The sequence below is a fragment of the Oratosquilla oratoria genome, chromosome 21 (assembly GCF_046742065.1).
Source record: "Oratosquilla oratoria isolate Oo_2021 chromosome 21, ASM4674206v1, whole genome shotgun sequence".
Taxonomy (NCBI): Eukaryota; Metazoa; Arthropoda; class Malacostraca; order Stomatopoda; family Squillidae; genus Oratosquilla; species Oratosquilla oratoria.
Window position 1 is genome coordinate 54816368 of NC_134797.1, and position 23585 is coordinate 54839952.

General features: G+C 39.6%; 1 protein-coding gene across 1 annotated transcript in view; it reads right to left on the bottom strand.

Annotated features, from left to right (window-relative positions):
- Positions 1 to 19541, bottom strand: part of LOC143036943 (ras-related protein Rab-9A-like) — a 72795-nt gene extending 53254 nt beyond the window's left edge. Inside the window, exon 1 of the mRNA XM_076204972.1 lies at positions 19452 to 19541. The gene's annotated coding sequence lies outside the window, so the exon portion shown is untranslated. The remainder of the gene's footprint in view (positions 1 to 19451) is intronic.
- Positions 19542 to 23585: the final 4044 nt, after the last annotated feature.

The window sequence follows — 23585 nt, forward strand, 5'->3', positions numbered from 1 at the left end:
AAAATTAAGTTTACATTCATAATTTACCAATGGCGGATCCAAGGGGGGCTGCTACATCCTCTTCAATGCAGAGGTCGAGAAACCTCCCTTTTGTACACAGATACGTGGCAGAAAGCAGTAATAGTGGAGGAATTTCCCACCAGCGTTTAATAAAACACTTCTTTGAGAATAATCGGAAATATATTCAACACATTATTGAGAGTAAATCTTTAAAAATGTATGATTTTACCCAGCATTTTGAAAGAAACTAAAGTGAGAACATATAATCTCAATCTATATCCAAAATCATCGTAAGCGTTTTTAGTAGTACATCCCAAAAAAAGTTAGCCCCCTCCAAAACGTCGCCTACATTTACAAAAATTAACCAAAAATTTAATCCTGGATCCGCCACTGCAACTGACGTATACTTTAATTTGAGAATTAAACTTTTGTGTTCCTGTAAAGGAACTTCATGAATTCGGGGGTTAACTAAAAATATGTCGCAAATCAGACGACTCAGTTCAAATGAGTTGGTTGTATTCTTAAAAAAATCTTTCCCTTCCAAGGATTCATATAAGATTTATATAAGGAAAGATTTTTTAAAGAATACCACAGTAAGATTCTTACGGTGGTATTTGAAAAAAATCTTTCCCTTCTGAGGATTTATACAAGATTCATATTATGAAAGATTTTTTTAAGAACGCCATCGTAAGATTCTTATTGCGGTATTCTTAAAAACATTATTTCCCTTCCGAAGATTTATACAAGATTTAAATAAGGAAAGATTTATATTAGGAAAGATTTTTTTTAAGAATACCACCGTAAGATTATTACAGTGGTATTCTTAAAAAAATCTTTCCTTTCCAAGGATTTATAAAAGGAAAGATTTACATTAATAAAGATTTATTTTTAAGAATACCACCGTAAGATTCTTATGGTGATATTCTTAAAAAAATCTTTCCCTTCCAAGGATTTATATAAGATTTATATAAGGGAAGATTTATATTAGGAAAGATTTTTAAGAATACCACCGTAAGATTATTACGGCGGTATTCTCAAAAAATTCTTTCCCTTCCAAGGATTTATAAAAGGAAAGATTTATATAAGGAAAGATTTATTTTTAAGAATACCACCTAAGATTCTTACGGTGGTATTCTTAAAAAAAAAAAAAAAAAAAAAAAAAAAAAAAAAAAAAAAAAAAAAAAAAAAAAAAAAAAAAAAAAAAAAAATCCCTGCCAAGGATTTATGTAAGATTTATATAAGGAAATAATTTTTTAAGAATACCACCGTAAGATTTTTACGGTGGTATTTTTAAAAAAAATATTTCCTTTCTAAGGATTTATATAAGATTTATATAAGGAAAGACTTTTTAAGAATACCACTGTAAGATTCTTACGGTGGTATTCATAAAAAAATATTTCCCTTCCAAGGATTTATATAAGATTTATATAAGGAAAGATTTCTTTTTGAGAATACCACCGTAAGATTCTTACGGTGGAATTCTTAAAAAATTCTTTCCCTTCCAAGAATTTATATAAGGAAAGATTTTTTTAAGAATACCACCGTAAATTCCTTCGACTTCTAGTTAGCGTCAGACGACATAAACGGGTTAACCTCGTGACGGTTAACTTACACTTTCAGGTTTATTCTGGCTGGCATCAGGTGATTTTATTCAGTTGTGAACAAATGGTGTGAGATTCTCTACGTTTTGATCTTACCAAATGTAAAGTTTCTTACTGTGTGTGTGTATATACATACATGTACCAAAGGCTTTTTCCCCCTTATAAGAGAGGTAGCCAAAAAACAAAGGCATAGAAACCACTCCCACCCATTCCATCCCCATCACACTCCACTCCCCCCCTCCACCCTCTTCCCTCCCTCTTATCTTGACCCCTCCTGGATGACGGGTCATCACTGCATCTCGCCCACTCGCCTGGGTCAGAAGCGTGTGTGTGTATATCTACAAACACACACACACACACTATATTATATATATATATATATATATATATATATATATATATATATACACACATATACATACATATACTTGATGTTATAAGGTATTTTTGTGCGGGAAAAAATCGGCGCACACCTCAGCTCATTATTTTTTTATCATATGCATATATATACTTTTCATTTTTATAAACTCTTAACTTACTCGATATATATACATATATATATATATATTATATATATAATACATATATATAAATATATATATATATATAGATATATATATATATATATATATATATATATATGTACGTGAGGAAAATGGAGGAGAAATAAGGAAGGATGAAGTGATGGCAGCAGTTAGGATGATGAAAGTAGGTAAGGCACCTGGTCTGGATGGATGCCATGCAGAATGTCTTAAAAAAGGAGGTACAGTGATGGTGGACTGGTTGGTGAGGTTATTTAATGTTTGCTGGAGAGAGGGTAGAGTGCCGGAGGACTGGAGGAGTGCTTGTATAGTTCCACTTTACAAGGGAAAGGGGGACAAGTGTGAATGTAGTAGTTTCAGAGGGATTAGCTTGTTAAGTGTAGTTGGGAAGGCTTATGGGAGGATCTTGATTGAGAGGATTAGGAGAGGAACAGAGGGAGTAATTAGTGAGGAACAGTGTGGATTTAGGACAGGTAGAGGTTGTGTAGATCAGATTTTTGTGGTAAGACAGATATGTGAGAAAGCTATAGGAAAGGGGAAGGATGTTTTTTGATCCTTTATGGATCTGGAAAAGGCTTACGACAGGGTAGACAGAAAGGCACTGTGGGAGGTTATGCGGATATACGGGATAGGAGGAAAGCTTCTCGGAGCTGTCAAGAGTTTTTATGAGAGTAGTAGAGCTTGTGTCAGGATTAGAAATGGAGAGAGTGAGTGGTTTGAGGTAAAGGTGGGACTTCGTCAAGGATGCGTTATGTCACCCTGGCTGTTCAACTTATACGTGGATGGTGGTAGTGCGAGAGGTAAATGCAAGGGTAGTGGGTCAGGGATTGGAGATGGTTAAAGAAAATGGAGAAAAGTGGGAGGTGAGCCAGCTGTTGTTTGCGGACGACACTGCGCTTGTGGCAGGATCGGAGGAGGGATTGAGGAAGTTGGTGACAGAGTTTGGGAGAGTGTGTGATAGAAGAAAGCTGAGGATAAATGTGGGTAAAAGCAAGGTGATGAGATGTAGAAGGGGTGAAAGTGGCAGTAATCTGGAAGTGAGCATTAAGGGAGAGCAACTGGAGGAAGTGGATAGTTTTAGATACTTGGGTGCAAATGTGGCAGGAAAAGGTGGAGTAAAGGTGGAGGTAGAATGTAGATTGAGAGAAGCGAGTAAATGCCTTGGTGGATTAAAAAGTGTAATGAGGAATAGACATTTGGGAATGGATGCTAAGAGGAGACTGTATGAAGGAGTGATTGTGCCAACAGCACTGTATGGAGCAGAAACATGAAACATGAGTGAGGAAGAGAGAAGGAGCTTGAATGTGTTTGAGATGAAGTGTCTGAGAAGTATGATAGGGGTTACTAGGCTAGATAGAGTGAGAAATGAGGAGGTGAGGAGAACAGGGGTGGAAAGGGAGTTGGGAGATAGGGTTGATGAAAGAATATTAGGATGGTTTGGACACATGGAAAGAATGAGTGAAGAAATACTAGTAAAGGAGGTATGGAAGGCAGATGTGGAGGGAGTGAACATGAGGGGACGTCCTAGGATGAGATGGATGGATGGGGTGAAGGGGGCTTTGGGGAAGAGGGGAATGTCTGTTGAGGAAGGACGGGAGAGGACAGAAGACAGGGGTGAATGGAGAATGGTTGTATATGGAAGATGTTGTGATGCATGAGGTGAAATGGACGGGGGATGGGGAGTGGGGTAGTGTGTGTGAGCAAAATTTTGACGCAGCCCGAAGGGATTTCTCCCCGTCTTCTCCTTTATATGGGGGGGGGGCGGAGAGGGGGGGTCGCCGATTTAATGAAGCGGCCTTGCTGTGGATGTGCTGTGTCTTGCGACACTGCTTCTGACCCAGGGCAGTGGACAAGGTGCAGGGATGACCCGTCATCTAGGAGGTGCTAAGATGGGAGGGAGGGTGGAGGGGTGTGGAGTGTTTTCAGGGATGGAATGGGTGGGAATGATTTTATGCCTTTTCCTTTTTGGCTACCTCCCTAGTAAAGGGGAAAAAGCCTTGGTATATGTATGTATATATATATATATGTATGTATATATATGTATATGTATATATATATATGTATTATACATATATATACATATATATATATATTTGAGTGGAAGGGCGGTGAGCTAAACACAGAGAACAATTGGAGTTTTATTCACTGACGTTTCGTCCTTACAAGGATATTCTCTAAGTACATTCTCAATGTACTTTGCGAATGTCCAGGTAAGGACGAACCGTCAGGGAATAAAACTCCAACAGTTTTGTGTGTTTAGCTCACCACCCTTCCACTCATTTGTCTTCCATACTTCAATATATATATATATATATACACACACGAGTGGAAGGGCGGTGAGCTAAACACAGAGAACAGTTGGAGTTTTATTCACTGACGTTTCGTCCTTACCAGGATATTCTCAATGTACTTTGAGAATGTCGGACGAAACGTCAGGGAATAAAACTCTAACTGTTCTCTGTGTTTAGCTCACCGCCCTTCCACTCATTTGTCTTCTATACTTCAATATATATACATATATATATATATATATATATGTATATATGTATATATATATATATATATATATATTTATATATACATGTATATATGTATATATATATGTATATATATTACCAAAGGCCTGTATTCTGATACAAAAGTTTCCTTTGCAAAGTGAAAGTTATATGACGTTTCGACAACTTTTGAACACATCTGTACTTTCTTGTCAAGAAAGCGATGACTCGGCATCAGCGACTGAACTTTAACCCGAAAGTGTACGAAGTCAAGAACTTAAACCGCGTTCAGCCCCGGTTTATTTTTTCTATTTATTATTATTACCATTATCTGTTTTTATTTCATTCATTTATATATCTACTTATTCCTTTATATATATATATATATATTATATATATATATATATATATATATATATATATATATATATGAGGAGTTAATTGTGTATAGTACCCCCCTCTACACCACACTCACATGGAGAAAGGGGATAAATTCTCCACCACCCAGAGGGCGAAAAGATAAATGGAATGACAACATTCAATCTCTGTAGGTAGTTTTTTTCTTTTTAGGGTGACAATACTTTACATGGTAGCGTAAAATACATGCCTTCAAATGAACATTGAAAACATACGTAACGCGATGGAATAGTCAACTTAAAGTACAATAGCCTGAAAAAAAAAAGCCATGTGTTCTTAGGTTAAATAGATATATAGATACTTGGCACTATGCCAGGTCATATAGGGTCATGTCTTGGAGAGGAACTTGCATTCCCGACCTCGGGTCAATCCTGCCAGCTCCTCCCCTCCCCGCCCTCACTCTCGAGCTGGAGTCAGTTCAGGACACGAACCCGGGACCCTGGGGGGTTGCAAAGTCTGTGCTCTACCACTCTGCCATTCACACAGACAATCACATACCAAAAAAATACCACAGACTCGCCACAGCCGGCACTATATCGGGGTTGCACTGTGAGACATGCCGGTTGGTGTAATTGTTGACTAAAGGTAGTTTGTCATAGTAGAAATAAGTATATATTAAGATAATGACATGCCTCCTTGCATCGTTTCCTGTTTTGTTTAGGTTCAAGAAATGGATAAAACACGGTTGTGTCGTAATTATTTGCCGTGTATTTCTCAGCCGATGAGCCTGGGGTATCTACTTTGGTCAGTGGCTGTGCGTGCACTTGAATGTATATATTTGCGATACGTATGTATGCAAATATGTATATTTACAGTTCATACGCGCAAACAAGACCTTAAACTAATACGAGACCGCCTTCTTGCCCATATAGGTTAATTGTCAACCGCACAAAACAAACGAATAAATAAACAAATAAGATGATGAAATAAAAAAAAAACGTGAAGAAAGGCCAATTTCCTTGCCCCTCTTAAGGTCACAATTTTAACAAAAAATATACGAAGATATACACACTCATAACATATAACCCCACCCCCATCCTTCCTCCCCCCACTATCACACCCATTACTGGCTGGCTGTTATGGACAGTCACCAATAACTGTCTAAAGCTTAAGCTACGAGGGAGGGGGGAGTCTCCGCTGTTAAATAAAATTTCCTGACGGCAGCGTAGAAAGAATGGGCGAGCTTATGGAGACAACCAACTCTACAATGAGAAAAAGAAGAAAGATAGAAATGAGGGGGAGACAGACAGAAAGAGAAAAAAGAAGGGAAGACAGAGAAAAAAATACCAGGTGACATTTTCCTCTTTTATTCTGGGTCTCGTTGCTTCATTCATCTCCGTAGCACCCTCCCTACTACTGGTAGGGAAGGAGACTGGATTTGTTCCTGTCAATCTTTAAGGTCAATAAACACACACACACATTACGTCACCAAAACCTTAAAGTGGAACCTGTCGACTTGAACTTTAATCCAAACTGGTTGCTCTTAAGGCGTAACAAATGCTGATACCACAAGAGAGGCGCAAGTACGACTGCCAAGGCGATGTTGACTAGGCAACTAGCCGACGACAATGCGCGCGCACGACTCGCATTTAAAAAAAAAAAAAAAAAAAAAAAAGAAAAAAAAAAAAAAAAAAAAAAAAAAACAAAAAAAAAAAAAAAAAAAAAAAAAAAAAAAAAAAAAAAGTAAAATAAAATAAAATAAAGCAATAATAATAATAATAATGATAACAATAATGATAAAATAAAAAAGTGCTGCATGACTAAGCGTCAACATTTTGTATGAAACAAATATCCTACGAGACAGGTTTCTTATGTATACATTTTTTCCCTAGATTTCTATCTATCCATTTATCTACTTTTCATCTTCCTGATGCATCTAGCGTTGTTATGAACCAAATGATCTGTTTGTATAATTTGCCACTGTAACCTTCAACTTTGGGTCTTGCAATCAGTAAATAAAATAATTATTGCGTCGAACACACACAACTTATGACGTCATGTCGCATCTCCTACACATGAACCACACAAGTCTAAATTCCGTTGTGGAGCCTGGACTAGTTTACTTAAACCCTTTCGGTACCGTGACACTACCCACTCTAACCCATTACTCCCCAAGGGAAAATAATTACAAAAGGGGGGGGGGAGGATATATATCTTCCAGAATTTTGGTCGGAGAGGGTGGGGGGGGGGGCAAGATGGCCAATGTACTCACACTTCCCCATTCCACGAAAAATAGTTACCAAAATATGTGTGTGTGTGTGTGTGTGTGTCACTACATAGGTTAACCCTCCCCCACCCCCACACACACACCGAACAAAACTCTGGGAGATATATATCTCCCCCCACCCCCAAGGATCGTACGTGAACCCACATTACCTACAGATTGGATTATGTATGGGCTAGTTCTTATCCGGGCGGGGGAATAGCTGTCGACCACGAGTCCAACACGTGATCCAAGACCGTGATGGTGAATCACAAACACACACACACACACACACGTGGCGCAGTTGGTAGAGTTCCGGGCTGCCATTACGGAGCTCCGGGATGGAATCCCGCCCAGGGCTGAAATAATTTCAGTATCACTGCGCTGAGTTGTTACTCCAACTCTCGTGGGCGGGGAGTTGTGTGTGTGTGTGTGTGTGTGCGTGTAAGGTCACAGCATTACACATAGATTGGTCATATACGAGTTCTGAGCTCTCTTGCGGGAGGGAAATAGCTGTCGATCACGAGTCCAGCATGTGATCCAAAGACCATGGTGAATCACACACACACACACACACACACACACACACAGACAAATCGATCGCAACTGTCCCTCGAGGACACACATAGGTACACTCACACACGTGCACATGCACGCATGAAAACACACACACACACACGCACGCACACACACAACCCTGATGTAATTATGCTTTACAGAGGCCGGAAGCCAAGAAAGGGACGGACGTCTGTCGCTAATAAAGATTTTTTACCAGGAGATAAGTCATTACTCGTATCTCCTGCCGAGTCCTTTATGCCATCAAAAGGGGACACGGGGCTCTGTGGCCCCGGCCAAACCGTGAAGTCAGCAGTCAGCCAGTCAGTCAGTCAGTCGGAGTCCACTGCTGAACAAAGACCCAACCCAACTTTGTCTACGCGTCGTGCGAGTGCACCAGAGTTTAGGATATTTCCTCGGTATTTAAAATGTCGTTCTGGGAGGGAAATAATATTGGTGAGCAATTATCCTCTTTCTTTTTGTCTGACGACCAACTATCCGTACCCCTATTACGCTAATATTTGTCATGTCACTCCTGCAAACTTCGAAAATAATGTTGGTTAGTAATTATTCTGTTTCTTACTTGTCTGGCGACCAACTATCCGTACTCTATTACGCTAATATCTGTCACGTTACTCTTGCAAACTTCTTTATTTCGTCCCTCCACATTCTGCCTGGTGTTCCTCTTCCACATTGTCCTACACTATGGGTTGAATTACTCTCTTCATCGAAAACACAGGCCCTCTTTACACATTACATTCTATCGAACCTTTCGTACGGAACACAACTGCAGCACGGAGATGAATGAAATAGCCCGACGGCAGGAATCCTAAATGGAAATGTACTACCCGGTATGGAAGGGGGTTCTCGAAATAGGTTCTAATTCCACTTCGATACCAATGGGGGCGCAACAGAGATGAATAAATTAGCCTGGTGGCAGGCAAATGAAGAGGCAAAAACGGAACGTCCAGTAAAAAGAGGACGTCAGGCAAAAACGGGACGTCAGGTAATAAAAGGACGTTAGGTAAAAAGAGGACGTTAGGTAAAAAGAGGACGTTAGGTAAAAAGAGGACGTCAGGTAAAAAGAGGACGTCAGGTAAAAACATGACGTCAGGCAAAAACGGGACGTCAGGCAAAAACAGGACTAAGGCAAAAACAGGACGTCAGGCAAAAACGGGACGTCAGGTAAAAACGGGACGTCAGGTAAAAACGGGTCACCAGGTAAAATCGGGACGTGGGGAAAAGGTTAAATATGATCCATTTTGGTCTTTGATCACGTGTGGGTTTCACGATCGACAGCTATTTCCTTCCCAGATGAGAGCTCAGAATCTTAATATAGAATGAATTCTTCGAGATAGGCAACCCCTCTGTTGAGTAAAATCGTTTGCCTTTTGCCATAATCACATATATAACGTATCCCATCGTGTCGACTGCGTTCAACACGTTCCCTCACCCAAATAAAATAGTTTAGCGTTAGCCAGAATAAAATCTGCAAAGCACGCTGGCTGGGGGGGGGGGGCAAAGGGAGACGATCATTCACACTGAATGGATTCGGCTTACGTTTGACAGAACAAAACCTGCCAAGTCCGCCACGGTTAGCTTTTCCAATGCGGTGACAGACTTTACATGTTTTTCAGTTGAGGACAACGATTTCATGAAGCTGAAAGATTTGTTGTTTTTTTACCTTAAACGGATTCTAAATCGATCGCGACCCCTTTCCAACCCGGGGGCCACCACACCACGTGAATGAAATCGTCTGTCGACCTCAACTGGAACAAGTTCAATTACCGTCACTATACTGAAGGGCCTAACCAGCCGAGTCCCCGGTGGCATGTTGGATCGGAGAGGCCCTGGTGTCAGGTTTCGAACTTCGGAGGTCGTTGGCCGGGGACGCAACCCGACCTCGGATCTCTACCTCGCCTGATAAGACCTGCTCATCTCGAGCCAGCCAGCCGTCCTCGCGAATGTCCAAGAAGCAGGCAAAAACCGGGACGCCAGGCAAAAGCGGAACGTTTGGCAAAAAACGGGACTCCAGGCAAAAGACAAGTGGAACGTTTGGCAAAAACGAGACGCCAGGCAAAAGCTGAACGTTTGGCAAAAAACGGGACGTCAGGCAAAAGCGGAACGACTGGCAAAAACAGGACGCCAGGTAAAAACGGGACGTCAGGCAAAAAGCGGAACGACTGGCAAAAACAGGACGCCAGGTAAAAACGGGACGTCAGACAAAAACGGGACGCCAGGCAAAAGCGGGACGTCCGGTAAAAACAGGACGTCAGGCGAAAACGGGTATCCAGGCAAAATCGGGACGTAAGGGAAAGGTGAAATATGATCAATTTTGGTCTTGGATCACGTGTGGCTCTCACGATCGACAGCTATTACCTCCCAGATGAGAGCTCAGAAGTGTGTGTGTGTGTGTGTAAGGTCACAGCCTTACCAATAGATAGGGCCATACATGAGCTCTGAACTCTCATCCGATCACGAGTCCAACACGTGATCCAAGACCGTGGTGAATCACTCACTAACTCACAAATACACACACACACATTGCCCCCCTGCTCATGGCAAACAGTAACAGTTTAAGAGTATATCGAGTCCATGCTGTATTATCAGTGGAGTCAGTTATGTGCACTCCATCTTCACCTGACATCCCGCCAATGCTGAATACATCTTCTTCATTCGTGACTAACATACTAAGGAGCACCTGCCTGCTGGGCTTCAGCGACCTTAGGATACATCCTTTTCTTCTTCCCCTTAATCAACTTTTTTTTCCTTCTTCTTCTAAACTCCCTCACTATGGTGATATTTTTTTTTACACTTTTTTTCTGCTTAATTCTAAATGTTCTTCATTCAGCTAAGAGAACTGGCTTAGGAATAATGCCTCTATCAATCAGGAGGTGCCAAGATAAGAGGGAGGGAAGAGGGTAGAGGGGAGTAGAGTATGTAGGGGATGGAATGGGTGGGAGTGGTTTCTATGCCTTTGTTTTTTGGCTACCTCCCTTGTAAGGGGGAAAAAGCCTTTGGTATATGTATGTATATATCAATCACCCCCAGTTTATCTAGTTTGACTTAAGTTGAATAAAATTACCTAGCACTGGCCAGAATGATGTTTATCAAGATGTACATTAGCTTCCCTTCCCCCCCCGGCCGATAGGGTACCACAAAAATTAACAAAACCATCAGGCAGAGGAAAACCAGTAGCAGCCTATACAGGAGTTAATCACAATAGTTTCAACTCTTCGCCCACTAGTGGGCCACAACAAATATTAATAAATCATCCTTGTGGAAGTGGCAGTGTCCTGAATAGGCCTATATTCCTTTTGGCTGACATAAAGCAATTTCATTCCAGTGGTGGGAAGCCCCAGATATTTAAAGCCTAATCCAATCCACCCATTAAAGGAATATGGTTATTTTACACAGTTATACTGGTTGCCATCCGAAGATCTTACTCAATAGCGAGACACATCACTCCCCAACACAGTACAATATTGTCCTTCTGGATATAAACCCTGGTTATTGACAGCTCCCCCAATGAATTAACTTCTTTGCTACAGTGGAGCACTTTAATTTTTTTTCTGGCTATTCCTTGATGCTTTTATTAGGCTTAGGGTAGGACCTCCTCCTGAGGAGGTTAAAATTAATTTATAATTATTCTGGCTACTACCAGACATTTCTTTTCAGTTGTGGGAAATCAGGCTTTTCCTAAGTGAATATCTCGGATCTTCCTGGTTCCCTTTTCCATCACCCTTTAACACGTTCTGTACTGGAAAGCCGAAATTTATAATCAATAATAACAACCACTAACAATTAATCACACAAAGTATAGCAACAATAACAAAAATAATTACAGCCAAGAGGCATGAGCCTAAAACAATTGAAGGTCTAAGACATCTTGTTATCCTTCAGGTTAACCTGGTTCTGCATACCAGGTAGCACTCCTTCTCTCATTACCAAGAGGATATTTTATTCATTTATGCATGACCCTTTCTGTTGCAATAGGTTTTACCTGATTACTTCTTTATATGTTTCTTATGCCCTATCATGACTGCTGTCAAGTGATTATATTCACCCGAGGGAAACTAGCCCCCTTGAAGAGGCCAAGTGTGAGTGTAAGTTTATTTGATATTGCATCAATATACATGAAGTGCAGATAATGAAAAGAACACATAGTTCGAAATAACAATTACAATTGCCAAGGATAACACAAAAAAGCATGTAAGCTTATTTCCACCTTGTGGTCCATTGTGGTGTGTAACTTGTAGCAACTTAAGACTAACCTTTTCAACTATCCCTTTAGCACAAAGTCTTGACCAATGTCAAATTAAGTTGTTTGGTGTTATCAAGAGGAACTGCTTTATTCTCTTTAGCACTCATCTGGAGTCAAAGTCAATAGTTTTGTCAGATGTGTTTGCACAGCCAGGACAAGCACCAGTCACTAGCAACTATTTGACTTAGACTGAGGTCTACAAAATAATGTATTTACCTAACTTTATTATACAGTAAAAGAACTACACTCATGAGGTCCTGTCTCTTATTCTTCAATTACTCTTCTTCACTTCAATTTCATGTACACTATGGTTCCAGCTTGGCCTATATCATTCTCTATGCTATTCTACGTGTTTATGCAAGATTCAAGACCAATGCTGTTGAACATAAACCTTTGGCTACCAAAGGTGGTTCATATATAACTGAATAAAGTTACCTGGGGAGAGAAGGAATCAAAACAAGTGCCACCTCTTAGAGCAGATGGGTTTAATCCCTCACTTAAGAAAGATGTTCCATGGAGTTAAATAGCACCATCTGGAATTACTCAACATAAAACAATAAATAGCTCTTGGCATGGAAGGACTCTAATTTCATTCAAGATAATGTTGAGGAAAGATGAGGATTGGAAAACAAGCTACTACATCCTATACAGAACATCAAAGAATAGTAGTTTGTCTGAAATGTGACCCTTATCATTTCATATCTAAGAAGAGCTATTCATATATTCATTTCTGGCCTTTGAATTTTTTCTAAATGGAAAGTGCCCTCAGTTGAATTGAAATGGTTTGGGCTTAGCCCAAATAAAACCCATAAAGGTCATCACCATAGCAACAGGGTTGAAATGCATTGAGGTTATCATAACATAGTAGTTGGAGAAATCATAAGCTGAACAGACACCAAAATTATTACAATGAAGATTTTACTATCAAATAGGTGGAAGTACTTTTGAAAACTGTGTAGTAATCAAACTGAACATACTTCCTAATGATGCTGTCATTGATACAATAGTTTGAGTTTAAGGTCAACTGCACAAACATTTGAATGGTATGCTTTACAACCACAGCCTGTACTGGTCTCTGGGAAATCAAGAGCTTGCTTCTAGTCCTAACCTGACAAAGGGAATTTTTCAGGCCCAGTTCCCAGCTGATTTTTATTGCCATACCTCCAAATATAGTTTGAAATATATGGGGAGGACTTGCATCACTAACCCAACCATCTCCATCCAGAACTCAAAACCTAAGACTTAAAGGCAGTTTCCTCACCTTTCTTCATGAGATAAACAAAAATATGAAGATAAAGCATCTCGCCACTTTTTTTGTTGCACTTTTCCTTTGCTACTTCCATTTGACTTCCTCCTTTAATCCCTCACCACCTACGCTTTCACGGTTATCACTCTTCTTTTGCTCCTCCTCCATTTGAGGAAGGATACCTGCTTCTTCCACCACCACCTTCATCTTCAAATACACTCCTATAATATTCTTCCATACAATATTTCATCTTTGTCTCCTTCAATCCACATTCACATCATACTCTCTTAAAAATAATGACATTTTAATGGATTGAGAGTTTTTAATTCTGAGGAATGGTTTCTCCCAGACATACAACATAATCTGGCATTCAACAGAACAAAAATCTTGAGTGCAACAATTCTCCTGAATATGTTACTGGAGTATTCTGCCAGCAATAAACAGCACTTCTGTCCTTTGAGACAATATTACATCAAAAAAGCAGTCATAAAAAAGGTAAAGGAGAGAGTTAAGCAGGGTACCTGGAACAGCGAACTGAAGGAAGAAGACCAAGGGGAAGACCCAGCATGCGCTGGATCAAGAACATTAAGGATGCAATAGAGAAGAGAGGAAGTGATGTGCAGCCAGTGGACGAACAACAACTCCATCAGAACAGAAGAAATTGGTGTCTTTTTGCACAGCTGGACCATTTATATGCCTAACAAGAGTTTGGTGAGAAGGTGAGAATGAGAAGCAGCATGAAGAGTCAGTATATGTCAAAAGTTATCAGCATTCTTTTCTGAGTGAAGATAAGTCTCCAATCTATAGAATGCTGAGTGACTTGGTCTGTAGGAATGTCACTAAGTCCATGAAATACCAACTGCACAAAAAATAAAGTCAAAACACCATACAGGGCAGGGTAATGGAGACAAGTCTTTAATCTCTGGAGAAGTGGATTTTCCTATATGAATATAATCAACTTGCACTAGCCAGAAAAGTCTTGGGCAAAATTATAGCCCTAATGGTTCAATTGAGACCGACTTTATCCCTTTAAGAAACTGAAGTATGTCCAAGCTGAATAAAACAAACTGGTGCAACTCAGAACAAAAGAATATACTGACACCCATCAACAGGTTAATATAAGTATCGATATTTTGCCTGTCTAAATCAAAATATCAGTCATCAGTTACAATAGCAACATACTGCAACACAATAGGTAAATCATGATATTTTTTTACTCCTACGAGGAATGAATTCCTCTAGCTATATGAAATCATCTGGTATTGGACACTATAAACTTTTTAAAGGACTTACAATCCTCCTTGCAATTTTTGTCCTTCACATTATTAAACTGACATGAACATATTCAACAAGCCTGTAAGTCATTTGCAATTCATAATGAAACCTGGCCTACATTTCACTTTGAAGATTTACTTAAGTAGTCACCAGTTGTTACTTCTCTGTATGTGTAAAAGTAGGAGTAAAGCAATCAGAATTGATAGGGCAATCTTGGACCCAGTCTGGGTACTAACGGTGGTATTCTTAAAAAAAATATCTTTCCTTGTATAAATTTTTCATTATAAAAATCTTATATAAATCCTTGGAAGGGAAAGATTTTTTTAAGAATACCACCATAAGAATTTTACATTGGTATTCTTAAAAAAAAATCTTTCCTTATATAAATCCTTGGAAGAGAAAGATTTTTTTAAGAATACCACCATAAGAATCTAACATAGGTATTCTTAAAAAAAAAAAAAATCTTTCCTTATATAAATCCTTGGAAGGGAAAGAATTTTTTTTTTCAAGAATACCACCGTACCATGGCTTTTCTTACAAATGGATACTATATAAAATGCATTTCGTGTTTCTAATCACATTCACACACATAATCCAAGTTTGTTTACTGTCACTACTTACAACCTATGACTGCATTCACACAGCACTATCCAGGTCTAACATATTACTTCAAATATTTCCTATAGATCATGTCAAGATTTTATTCCATCTTCCTTCTTTTAACTTGTTTCTTACAAGATGTGTCTTTTTATTCTGAGTGCCATTGGGCTAGTTCAGCCATCTCCATAGCACTTTCTCAGTAGTAAAGGAGTATTACCCAAACCTGATTAAATACAGTAAACCCTCAATATAATGGACAATATGGGGACGGGTCTGTCGTTATATACAAAGATCTGTTATAACCAAGGATCCGTTATATCCGATGGAAATACCAGACAGATCCGTTATATCCCGAAGTTCGTCTGGTATTAGAAATTAGTAGGATTAGAAATTACAGTAAACCCTCGATATAATGGACAATATGGGGACAGGGGTCTCTTGTTATATTCGAAGATCCATTATAACCGAAGATCCCTCGCTATAACGGATTTTCATCAGTTATAGCGAGGGTTTGTCCATTATATCCAATACCCAGAATATCAAGACCCATTATATCAAGGATTTACTGTACTCCCACATTTGGGGGTACTTGTTCTTTTATTCTGGATACTGCCATTCTGATTTATTCATCAGTGTAGCACCCACTTGTAGCAAATGGTTAAGAGTCCGACAAAAATGAGGTGCAAAACAGGGTCAACTATTTCAAAGCTTACTCTTTGATGAATTAATTTTACAGTAAAAATATTACTTTTCATTATTGTATATACATATATTAGCCAACCTCCCAATTCCACAAACACTACCAGGTGAATGGTTTTGTTCATCTGTCAGTGTGTATAGAATGCTATTGTTATTATGGGTAAGATTACTGTGCAATGTTTTTAAATACACTGAAACTATCAAGTTATTCTACTAACAGACTGCTCCAAGGTTTGAATCAATACTTAGGTTCAGTATCCTGCATGTGATGGTCCTGCAAGATGGAGAGCAAAGTTGCACATTTCAAAAACCCATGAACCTCTCACCTTCATCAAAAGGTGCAGACCTGAGGGGCTTGTACTTGGTTTCCAGACTGGGCCCAAGATCTCTCTATCAACTTCGACTGCATTTTTTTTTTTTTTTCACACACACTGAGCTGCCAACCAGCAACTACTCTCCTCTCCTTACTGCTTTGAGCTGGTGACACAGAAACAGTCCCACACTGATCCAACACAAATGTCCTAAGTTTTGTCCCAAAGATGTGTAGGAGGTTCTGAGGACCACTGCTAGCCACTTTGGGGCTGTGGCTTTTCCAGTTCATGAAACTCAAGGCAACAATTACATTTGATCAGCTATTAATATACATTTTTACAAACAGTGGAACCTTGGATAACAAACTTCATCTGTTCCGTGACTGTTCTTAAACTGAAATAATTACAACAAGTCAACTGAAAAACATACACCCACCTTGCTCATCCCACACCCATCCAAAAACTTATTTGTTGCCGCTCACATCTTAGCTCCTTTTGGATGAAAGGCCATCCCTGTCCTACAACAAACGTGATATCCAATCAATAATTTGGGGACCACTTTTTTGGGGTCCTAACTACAGACCAGAGTCACACCATTTGTCTATGTTAGAGTTTAAAATATGTTTATAAAGGAATGATGCTTTTATATTACTGCTACTCCTCATATATCCTATTCCCTTGAACCTGTTCTTTATTATTTCTATAAATATATTTTTTCCTTCTCTGATCCCCCCCTGTGGTGAGGGTGGTGGTGGTGGTGGGACCTGGTGTTGCCAATGTGGTACACATGTCATAGTAAACAACTAAATGGGAAGGAGTAAGGGAAATAGGGATGGATGGATGGATAATATACAGCAAGTTCAGGGTATGAAATGAAGGTTGTATAGTTTGCTAACATGCAGAATTTATAGTTTCAATAGAATATTGTTCTATGGAATTTTGTATTTAAACTTATACTATATACTAAAACAACAGCAATATCTGCTGTTATTTCAGTACACAGTATAATCTGACTTGGCTACCTCCCTTATTAGGGGGAAAAAGCTTTTGGCATATAGATTAAAATCACACATCCTCCATCTCATCTATGGTAAATATGGTATCAATCTGTGGAACGATGCATGGAAAAATTACATTCCACTAGCCTACCATTCCAGACATCAGTAAGAACATAAGAATGAAGGAGACTGCAAGAGACCATTAGGCCTACACTAGGCAGTTTCATGTCCATTACCACCTGTCACCCCATCCATAAAGTTGTCTAACAGTTTTATAAAACAACTGATAGTTTTAAAGCTCACTACATGATTACTAAGTCTATTCCATTCGTTGACCACCCTATTAGTAAACCAATTCTTGCCTATTTCCTTCTTCAATCTAAATTTGTCCAGTTTAAATCCATTACTACGAGTCCTGCCCTATTGTCTTAATACGATGACCTTGTTTGTGTCAACCTTGTTAAAGCCTTTGATCAACTTAAACACCTCTATTAGATCACCCCACACTCTGTGTCTTTCCAGAGAGTGTAAGTTAAGGTGCCTAAGTGTCTTTTTGTAAGGTAAATTTCTGACCCCATGCATCATTTTGGTCATTCTCCTCTGTACTTCTAGCGAATTGATGTCCATTCTATAAGATGGAGACCAAAACTGTACTGCATAGCTAGACAGAGTTTGATAATTATCTCTGCACTTCTACTTGTAACCATTCTAGCAATGAAACCTAATGCTCTGTTAGCTTTATTCCTGGTGCTAATGCACTGTTTCTTGGATTCAAGGTTAGGACTCATTAGATCTCCTAAGTCTCTCTCACACTCAGTTTTCTCTAAAAACGTGTTATCTAAGCTATATCTATTTTTGGGGTTGTGTAGCCCTATGTTTAACATGCTGCACTTTGAGATATTGAAGTTCATTTGCCATTTCACCAACCATGTGAACAATTTGTTAAGATCATCCTGCAGAATCTCAGCATCATCTCCTAACCTAATTAGGCATCCTATTTTACTAATATTTAGCTGTACTATCATGGATAAGAGAAGGGACACTCATTACATACATTCAGGCAAACTTTTCATTGAGGAAGCTTAACTGATTTTCTTGGTACTGTATATGGTTTAAACTTGAAGACAGGATCAGAGTTAGTTATAAAGTAAATAGTTGTCCTTCAAAACAGACAGCAGAGAAGAACCTTATCCCTGCCACCTATCTTTGCGACATATGAACATCGTTACCTCTACCTGGAGGTTTAGTGACTAGTTCCAAGGGTATGGCACTCAGTCTCCTAACTAGGATCACAATCTATATCTTTCACCTTCAATTATTCTTTCCTCATTTTCTCACACACAAGAGCTGACAATCAACATTTGCTCCCCTCCTCCTAGCACAATAATGCCAACAACGCAATTTCTGGTCCTAATGTGGAAGTGTCTTCGTTGTGGAAGTACCCCGCCAACCCCATGAGTTAGGGGCCAAATAGCCACAAGAATCCCTTGCCACCTGCCCTTACGCAGGTGGTACCAATCCAGCTATGGCATTCCTCAGGGAGTAGAGACTACTCAGACAGACAATCTAGGGAATGACAACAAAGACAACAACCCAAAGTTTTTTCTTGAAGAGATTTATGGAAGGTCCTGAGCTTCATTGTTAGCTACTGTGGAGATGTGGGTTTCCGGTCAATTAAAATGAAGCAGCAGTTATCATTAGATAACTGGGGTATACCTGAATCATATCCTGAAGCACATTTTCATACAAAAATCAACTTCCCTAAATTACCAAAGCAGCAACAATATACTATAACTACTGTACATCATATACGAGTAATTAGTTAGTACATACAGTCCTAAGCCATTTCGAAATAATGATTGAAATCCATTCAGCAAAGAATTAATTTAAAAATGGTGAACAAAATAATCACCCAAAATATGAGGCCGTTTTTCAGTTTCACTGCTTCTCTCATGACAAAAATAAAATTGTTGGACAAAGATATTTATTTGAACCCAACGTATTAGTTTAAATATAACGCGAGGGCATTTTACTGGTTATGTTCTTCACAATTATCATTATGGGTCATTCTATGGGGGAGGTAGATTTCACCTGCCCAGTCTATCTCCCAGCTGCGCTCGACTATTTTAAATTAAATCCATGTATTCATAACTAAACTGTCACTGCAACACATGCCTATACATCATAAATGCTATGAATGCGCTAAATTTTTTTGCACAATAAATATCATACTTGAGCAACTTACCGATTTCTATGAATTGCATCAATTTTTTCACCGCTGATAGTGTCTTCCTTCGTCTACCGAATGTTTACGTCTTATACTATGATGACGTCATTTCTGGGCGATCATAGAAAACTGCAGGAATGTAACATAGAAAATGGAAAATATTTCAAAGTGTCAAAAGCAGTTTCGATTAGATTATTGATTGGTATGTCACTCCAACCGATAAATAAATAGGCTTTATGGATATGGAAATTGAATTAACAAACACAACGTTTATATTCTGTAGGTCACTTAAAACAGCTAAACGGAAGTCACGACTCACGACCAATTGAATATTATTCGCAGGTCACGACGACACCTGAATTATGGCTTAGTCATTTATATTTTACGGTCGACTTGTCATTTCCTTCCTGGGGGCGGGGCCATGGAAGTACTGGATAAATAAGTAATTACTCTTTAGCCAGGTGATGAAATTTGTTATTCTTCCCCAAATTTGCCGCAAAACGGGCAAAGTGGGAGTCAGCGTCAACTATTGACTTGCCCCTGACGCCGACCAGAATACCTGGGCGCTGTGAGCAAGGGCGTGGTCGTCGTCGTTGTTGTCGGTGAGTCTCATCTCTCGAAAGGAACGGGAAGGGGTGAGGCGGTGAGAGAGAAGAAAGAGGTCTCTGAAGTTTTAAAGTGTAATTAGACAGTTACCTGAGGTGTTATGAACTCCCTCCTTCCTCTCTGGACACACGACCATTTCCATATGAAGTATTGAGTGCACGTTTTATCCAGCCAGTATTTTAGGGACTCAGTGACATCGCTAAAGATCAAGTTACTCCATTCTCTCATGATTGGAGATTCATCTCCATCCAAAAAAAAAGAGTGCCGATCACTTCTACTATTCCTCCGTTTTGCTATCCCTAAATATCTTCTTTACCACCGTTGACTCCCCAACGCTAGAAACGCTGATGATGGTTAACAAAATACTAAAAATACACGCTACTTGCATCTGAACTATCGAACGTACCCTTGGGGGCTTTCCACTGTATTCCGTTGCACGTCGAATAATAAAGAATTACGCAATGAAAACTAAGTTTGTTTATTTGTTGTGCATCTACCAACGTACGAGGAGCCTTGGATGCGTTTAGGGCAAATTCAACTATATGAAATATATGTAATATCGTTATTTCATCTGATCTTATTTTGACCACTTTAGTTGTATTTTAATGTGCATATTTTCATTATTTTTTATTTAATCTATCTTTTTATTATTATATTTTATTTTATTCTTTGTTATAATTGCTTATGAAAGCTTTTGCTTGGGGTAGGACACGAAACAACTACGCTAAAACTTCACCCTTCAACAGATTTTGGTCTAACCGAAATGTCAGTCCACGTCATTACGTCACTGGGACGGGCAAAGTGACGTCAGGCGATTCTATTGAACTGTGAGGTTGTAGCGAAGAACTTAAATGACAAGAGTGACCAAAGTCATAAGTTTCCAAACTTCTCCATATTCCTAAGTCTCACGCACTTCATCTTCGCCAGCCTTGGCGAGCACTTTCTGCCATGGGATATATTTACGAAAACTCACAGAAGACTTTATAGATCAGTCAGGTAAAATGAATAACAAAAAAGTTAAATTTTTCTGCTTTCTAATGATAATAAAATTAATTATAATTTCTACTTTCTAATGGAAAAAGTGTTCGAAGGACTGGTCAAAGATTTGAAACAACGATGATACTCTTTTAGTTGTTCTGCTTCATTGCATCGTTTTCGGTCTGAGTGATGTGGCGGGATGCAGGGATGACCTTTATATATATACAACACTGAATGGGTCCCAGTGAACATATATACAGTTTTATCAACCACAATTCACTTTAATTCTAAGCCATCAACATCGAGAAACTCGAGGAGGCCAACATGCAGAAATTGAAACGTGGTGCAGCCGAAGACTCGAACCTGCGCTAGCACGTGGCAAGTGATATATGTATATATATATATGTATATATATATATATATATGTATATATATATATATATACTGTATATATATGTATATATATATAGTCGGGGATTTGTAGCTAAGTATATATCGAAACGTTTTTTGAAAACCTCTACAATGGAACAAAAATGTATGTAGATGTGGTGCAGATGAAAATAAAAGGGAAGATGTTGGTTGTTATTTTTTTAAAAGAAAGATGCATGTGTTAGCACCGAGTGAAACTAAATTGAAAGGGAATGGTGAGCTGGAGTTTAGTTGTGAATGGATGCGAAAATGAAGGATTTTGTCTTTGCTCTGTAATTTCTCGTGTGGATGAAGGGGGTAGGGGTCGCTTTGTAACGAAGTTGAGAGTAAATTGACTTCGGATGTCGAGTCCTACTGTGGAGGTGCTGTGCCTTGCTGCGTTGCTTCTGCCCCGAGCAGTGGGTGAGGGACAGAGGTCACACTTCATCCACAAGAAGCTAATAATTGTGGTATTCTTAAAAAAATCTTTCCCTACCAAGGATTTATATAAGATTTATACAAGGAATTTTTTTTTTAAGAATACCACCGTAAGATTCTTACGGTAGTATTCTTCAGAAAAAATCTTTCCTTTCCAAGGATTTATATATACATACATACATACATACATATACCAAGGCTTTTTCCCCCTTACCAGGGAGGTAGCCAAAAAGGACAAGGCATAAAATCCCTCCCTCCCATTCCATCCCCGAAAACACTCCACACCCCTACACTCCCCCTCCCATCTTAGCACCTCCCAGATGACGGGCCATCCCTGCACCCTGTCCACTGCCCTGGGTCAGAAGCAGTGTCGCAGGACACAGCACATCCACAGCAAGGCCTCTTCATTAAATCAGCGACCCCCCCCCCTCTCCGTCCCCCCATATAAAGGAGAGGACGGGGAGAAATCCCTTCGGGCTGCGTCAAATATTTTTGCTCACACACACTACCTCACCCCCCATTCCCCCGTCCATTCTACCTCATGCATCACAACATTTTCCATATACAACCATTCTCCATTCACCCCTGTCTTCTGTCCTCTCCCGTCCTTCCTCAACAGACATTCCCCTCTTCCCCAAAGCCCCCTTCACCCCATCCATCCATCTCATCCTAGGACGTCCCCTCATGTTCACTCCCTCCACATCTGCCTTCCACACCTCCTTTACTAGTCTTTCTTCACTCATTCTTTCCATGTGTCCAAACCATCCCAATACTCTTTCATCAACCCTATCTCCCAGCTCCCTTTCCACCCCTGTTCTCCTCCTCACCTCCTCATTTCTCACTCTATCAAGCCTAGTAACCCCCATCATACTTCTCAGACACTTCATCTCAAACACATTCAAGGATTTATATATAAGATCTATATAAGGAAAGATTTATACAAGGAAACTTTCTTTTTTTCTAAGAATATCACCGTAAGGTAGAAGGACACCACAGGCGGCACTGGGTTGATGTAGCATAGTGGATGTAAGCCTTGGCCAAGCCTCCATCTTATGGGGAAAGGGGATTTTGGGATATATATATTTTATTACCATCGTTATTGTTCTTGTTCTTGTTGTTTTTTCTTCTTATTCTTCTGTTAATTTTTTCTTCTTCTTTTTCTCTTTTTCCTTTTTTTTTTCTTTTTTTTTTTGCCGCCGTTTTAAATGCGCAAGAAAAATCGCCACTCCGTTTCCACATGTTGATTACAAAAAATAAATAAGATAGACAAATGAATAAACAAATAAATGAATAAATAAAACAAAACACTATCGCCATGCCATGTCCGTCGTCATCATCATCGCCGTCGTCGTCGTCGTCGTCGTGCTCGTCATGCAGCACCACCACCACCACCCCCACCTCCACGTGGTTGATCACGTGACCTGGTGACGTGTGGTCTCGTGGTTCCACGTGCGGACGGGGGAGTGACCCCAGAAATCGATGTTACGATGGGGACGAACGTACGTCGTCGCTCCCTCGACGCTCCACGGACCCGTTGTGTGATCGTAGCGGTGGCGGCGCGGCGCCTCTTTGCAAGATGCGATACGAGCAGAGCGGGGGAGGGGACGGGCCAAGGTTCGGATGCGGTGTTTTTTGGTCATTTAAGGTGTGTCTTTCTCTCTTTCTCTCTCTCTCTCTCTCTCCCTCTATCTATCTATGTATCTCTCTCTCTCTCTCTCTCTC